The 6,000-nt window shown below is 43.6% G+C and overlaps 1 long non-coding RNA gene across 1 annotated transcript in view; it reads right to left on the bottom strand.

Annotated features, from left to right (window-relative positions):
• LOC147577471 (uncharacterized) overlaps nucleotides 1-4,566 on the bottom strand; it is a 30,211-nt gene extending 25,645 nt beyond the window's left edge. Inside the window, exon 1 of the long non-coding RNA XR_015240331.1 lies at nucleotides 4,409-4,566. This is a non-coding gene — a long non-coding RNA (uncharacterized LOC147577471). The remainder of the gene's footprint in view (nucleotides 1-4,408) is intronic.
• Nucleotides 4,567-6,000: the final 1,434 nt, after the last annotated feature.

The following is a 6,000-nucleotide window of genomic DNA, read 5'->3' on the forward strand; positions in this document are numbered from 1 at the left end:
TTCTCTTAGGGAGGAGCTGTAATATTGTGGTTAATGGCTTGGGTGCTGGAATCACACTGGTTGGCTTTTAATTCCAGCACTGTCATTTATTAGCCATGTGACCTTGAGTAAGTACTTAAACTCCTACACCTTGGTTTTCTCACCTATAGAATGGGTACCTCTCAGAATTGTGAATACAAAAATGAGATCATCTATTAAGACACTTAACACATTGCCTGGAACATGAGTGCTCTCTACACAGCAGCTGGAGTGACCATTAAAACATAAATCAGATAACGCCAATCACTTGCTCAAAAGCTTTCCGTGTCTTCCCACTGCACACAGAGTAGAAGCCAAAGCTTTACAATCACCTACCAGGTCCACGAAGATCTATTACCTTTTCTGAACTCACCTACTAGCTACCCCCTCGTTTATGCCACTTACTTTACACACCTGTCTCCTTGCACTCCCTCAAATTAATCAGGTACGCTACCTTCTCAGGGCTATTGCACCGACAGAGTCCTCCTCCTGGAGAGTTCTTCCCTCTGCAATCTCCATCCCACCCCTCAGATCAGCATGGCTTGCTCCTTTACCATTTTTGGGTCTTGCTCAAATCCATTATTCAGTGAAGGTGTCTGGGACGACCCTATGTAAAATTGTACCTCACTATTTCACCACTTCCAGTCTTACTTCCTTGGTTTATGTTTTTCCTTAGAAGAAATCACCATCTAATTTTTTTTTCTATTAAAATTCTTTATTAGTTTGTTGTATGTTTTCTCCCATCACAATATAAGCCCATGAAGGCAGGGATTTTTGTCTTTGACCCTTACTATGCCCTGTAGCACTTAGACATCTACCTGGCACATAGTAGGCACTTAAAAAATACTTATTCAGTAAAAGAATTTAAAAGTTAGGGGCGCCTCGGTGGCTCAGTCGGTTAAATGTCTGACTCTTGATTTCGGATAAGGTCATGATCTCATGGTTCATGAGATGGAACCCTGCGTGGGGCTCTGCGCTGACAGCCCAGAGGCTGCCTGGGATTCTCACTCTCTCCTGCTCTCTCTGTCCCTCCCCCACATGTGCACGTGCACGAGCAGGCTCTCTCTCTCTCAAAATAAATGAACTTTTTTTCTTAGTGACCATTATTATTATTTGCTTGTCTGGTCATTTCTTCCTCCTCTTCCTTCTTTAGTAACCATTGGTGGTATGGAACTTGAGACATAACTGAGCTCAGCCATCCCTTCCTCAAGGGGTTCTCCCCTGAATTTCCCACATCAATTCCTCCTGTTTTGCCTTCTCACAACATTGATCTCTGTTGTGTGGTTATTTGGTTTAAGTCTGTCTTTTCTACTAGACCTATATTAGTAGAGACCTCATCAATAAGTATACTTAGTACAGTTCTTGGCACGTAAAAAATACTCAACAAATAAATAAATGAATGAATGGTCAGAATAAGCTCTTGCTTTATTTTGCCTATTGTAACACTAATTTTACATGTTACTTAACCCCTCTGGCTGTGCTATGTTTAGTTTTTGTTCATGATTAACAAGCTTTGGCATTTTTAATGTGCCATTTCCTTGTTGACACCGAACTGTGTAACTTAAACTAAGCTGTGTTCTGGTAGGTATTCACAAATATTTTTCATTGATTTGTATTCAGAGTAAAAGATGAAAGAGCAATAGGTTGCCAGTTAGCAAAAATTCATTTACTCTTGTTCAGATCTGCGAAAGTATCCAATTAATATTATGCATGAATATTTCACAATAGAAGAATCCGGGAAGTTAGTCTAGTAATAAAAAGAACAAAGTGAAGATAGACGCATTCTTCTTTTTTGGGATGGAGAGATTATGGCAACCCGTAGTGCAGGCAAGAGGAAGGAACGGTCATTTATTGGGAGCCTGTCATATGCCACATTCCATGCAAGATACTTTGTATTTATGATCCCATTTGGTCCAAACCACGAGTGTGGTGGAGGTGAAAAAATGCCAGCAAGTGCAGACATGTATGCACGTGTGCTCTTATGCAACCATATTTGTAAGTATTTGAAATTAACAGGCTCTAGTCCTGTCTCTGCTTCATATTAGCTGCTCAAGCTTGAGCAGGTCACTTCATGCCACTGAGCTTTGGTTTCCACATTTGTAAAGTGTGGATCATAAAGCCTATCTCACAGAGCTGGTATTAAGATCAAATAAAATAATGGATATGAGCATTCTTTGAAATATCAAAAGCGTGTGTGTGTGTGTGTGTGTGTGTGTGCCTGCGTGGTGTTATAAGGATCAAAGCAATAATGTCACCCTTTGGATATCAAAATATATTTTCATTTTCCCTGGTGAAAGCTAGATGTGGGGTAAAGTCATATTGTATCAGCTTATTAACTGTTCACTTATTGCAACTCAATCTAATAAACATATTAAACACTTGTGATGTGCCAGACTCCGTAAAGCCAAGAAGAATAAAATGAACTAAGCATGATCTTGCCTCAAGGAGTTCACACTTGAAAGGAGGAAGCATACAAGTATAAAAATAACTATAAGATGCAAGGCAGAATATGCATAATTATATATATATTAGGGAATTACACCTAGTAACCTATACAATAAATATATATTGAATAACAGCTGTGGGCCAGGCACTGTTCTAGAACCCAACAAAACAGTAGAACAGAATTTTTTTTTAAATAACTGGTTTTCATGGGGCTTACATTCTAATGTGCAAAAAGGGAGAATAATCTCATAACCCACAGGATAAACAAACCAATCTGAGTTAACTGCTGTGCTGCAAATAAAATAGGGTAACGTGATAATGAGTTCTGAATGAGCAGCGGTCAGCTAAGGTTTCTGTCATCTGAGCTGAGGCCAGTATGACACCGAGGCAGCTTGGAGGAGAGCTTCTGAGAGAGAATTCTCCCTAGCATGCATGAAGCACAAGAGCCCGGAGTCTGTGGGCGCAAGGCTCAGAAAGAAGGCACCATGTGAAAACGTGCTCTGACAAAACGTGAGGAAGTGAGCGAGCTGAGAGCCCAGCAAGGGTGGATGGGGCCAGACCACATACCACATTTTGCTCTTGTGTAAAGAACTGGGGGGATCTAAGTGAAGCACAGTGGGGAGCCAAGGAAGCCAAGAAAGAAAGGAGTTGTGATCTGATTTCCATTTTAAAAAGAGCAATCTGGTTGCTATGTGGAGTGGGTAGGCTGCATCGAAGAGAGAGGGAATCCAGGAAGACCAGAAGAGATGCTATTTTTGCAATCCAGGTGAAGGATAAGCAATAGTGACTTGTAAGTAAGCTAGAAGCCAGCTAGATGTGGGGAGAGGGACAGATGCAGGATACATTTTGGCGGTAAGCCAACAAGAATTTGAAGAGGAAAAAGGTTGTTTCTAAAAGAAGAAGGCCTCAGTGTCTATCTTTAGTTCGAAATCCTTTTATGTCAAACAATAAATTAATTCTATAAATATACCTAATGTACATGTAAGCTACTATTAAAGTTCTTTGGCTTTTTAAGGGTAGTACATGCTTATTAAAGAATTGCAAAAAAAGAGAAGAGCAACAATTAAGAAAAACTATATACCTATATATAATATAAAATATGCTGTATACATATCTAAGACTAGAATGCCTACATTTTCCCCCGGAAATACGATTTGATCTTGTGTTTCTGAGGTGGTTGTGCTATATCAGATTGTGCCCCCCCACCCCCCACCCCCACCCCCCACCCCCCGCTTTTTTTCTGTAGCATCTTTTGAAAACTGCAAAGTTTCCCAACATCAACACAAACACCAGATGTGGACATTGCTTCATGTAAGGGAGATAACTTCCACCCACTGGGGCAACGGGACTGGGAATGTCCAGTTATCTTAGCGCGTCAGGGGCTGGATGGAGCACAAGTCCATCTCACCAAGGCCTGAAATACAATGCAATCAGACAGGTTGCTGTAAACCCATTCCCTTCCGTGCTTGGACGGGGGTGGAGGGAGGGTGCAGCTATTTACAGCAACAACTGTCTGAGCGAAGACTGCGTAATGCAGTCCCTTGGTGTGAGCGCCCCCCCCCCCCATCCCCCGCCCCGCAACTCCCCGTGTAAACCCTAGGGATTCCGTGGAGGTAAGGAATGGATGGGAGTGAGTCGTTGCGGGGCAGGCCAGGGAAGGAATACTGTAGAGAGCCGTGGGGCCACCGGGGCAGGAGGTATGTTCCCACTCCCCATCTCGTGCACCCGCTGGCCGGATGCAGCCTCCCGGAGCCCGCGGGGCTGAAATGTGGCATGCATCAGCTCCCTGCAGCATCCTCTCCCCTACGGCGCGCAGTAATGGATCTGTGCGTCCTAAAAGAGGAAGATAATGCCGGGTTTAGCGTATAAATAGCTGGTTGTACGCTCGCCCTGCGAAGCATTGATTGAGAGAGCCAAGCTGACTATTGATCTAATTTTAACTTACATTTTAGCACTCACCCTCTCCGCCTCCCTGCCGTTGTTCGGGGCGGTGGAGCTCGGGGCACCATCGTCTCCTGCGACCGCCAGAGGGCGGGCCACTCGTGTCCCCGCCGCCCTGCCCGTCTGGCCTGTGTTTACGCAGACACACAATGCCGGCCTTTATTGGGTCTGAAAAATAGGAGTTTGATTTTTCTGCGCCGGGATGACCTCATCACTCAGGAAAGTCAGAGGGAAACGGGGAATTGGATGACAGGCAGTTAGGAACATAAAGGTTGCATTTCACCCCCTCCCACGTCACCACCTACACAGAGCGCTAGGGATGTGCTTCTGATTTTAAAACCACTTTGCGGAAGCCGGGAAGCGGAGGAGGGCGGTAGGAGTGGAATGTTAAATTCCTCTTGGTACCCTGCCACCGGGTGTGCTGAGGCTTCTGTTTAGGTTAGTGTCACCTATTGACCACCTCCAGGGTCTCAGTATTGAACTGTCACCAAATGCCAGGGGACCAACACTCTCTAGGAAAGAGTGGCATGCCTTTAAAATATTATTAGTTATTGCAAACATGATTCATCTGGCCAAGGTATATAAATAATGGTCATCAGCAGTTTTATACTGACTGCTAGCTTGGAAATTTCAGATCTGCTTATGACTTCAAATGAATAGTGTGGAAAGTAAAGCTTATCTACATTTTTGTTGCCACCTTTTGGTACCACAAACTATTGTAGGGCAACCTATCTGTGGTTAAGAAGGGAGACAGAAGACTGGAAAAGATGCCTCCCCAGAAATTCCCCAGACCTAGAACTCTGCATTTGGACTTTCCTTCTGGGGTTGAGTGAAACATATCAAGAGAAGCTGAAACATATCAATAGAAGCTGATGTTTGTGTCAGGCATTCTACTAACCATTTTACATTTGTTGCCTCATTAAATCCTTAAGACAACCAGTCAGTTAACTTCTGTTATTATCCCCATTCTATAGTTGAAGAAATTGAGGTGAAGTCAGGTAGCTAGAAAAGAGCAGCCTCAATAGTGAGTGACCACAGAGCCCTCGCTCTTGATCACCATGCTACATGCCTTGAAGACATGCCTATTACTGGCAAAGTCTTAAACTTTCTGCATCTCTAAGCACAGGAGGCCATGTGTGAATACAGGATGGCAATTCTCAAGTAGGCAGCTAGGCCAAACCAAAAGCCTCTTCGTAGGGTGAGCTCTTGAAAAAGTGAAAAATGTACAAAGAAATTCTCATCTGAAGCGTTGTTCCTGACAGTAGCTTATAAGCTGGAAATAAAGTGACCAGAAGAAGGAGACTTTCAGTAAAGGGCCCTCACTTGGCCAGTCATTCAGCAAGTATTTGCTTCCAGTGGCCAGGCCATAGTGGTGGGCACTGGGATACTATAAGGAAGAATATAGACATGGTCCATCACCTCATAGGAACTCCTGAGAGAGGAGGTCATAAATAAGTGAACAATAAAACCCGTAATTGTGATTTGTGATGATTGTAAAAGGGACATGATTTATTTGGGGAGGGGAAGATAAGGCAGGCCTGTCTGAGGAAATGACATTCCAGCATGGAGCTACGTGGAGAGCAGGAATTAGCCAGG

Source organism: Puma concolor, chromosome C2 (genome assembly GCF_028749965.1).
Source record: "Puma concolor isolate L17-30 chromosome C2, mPumCon1.1.hap2, whole genome shotgun sequence".
NCBI classification, from domain to species: domain Eukaryota; kingdom Metazoa; phylum Chordata; class Mammalia; order Carnivora; family Felidae; genus Puma; species Puma concolor.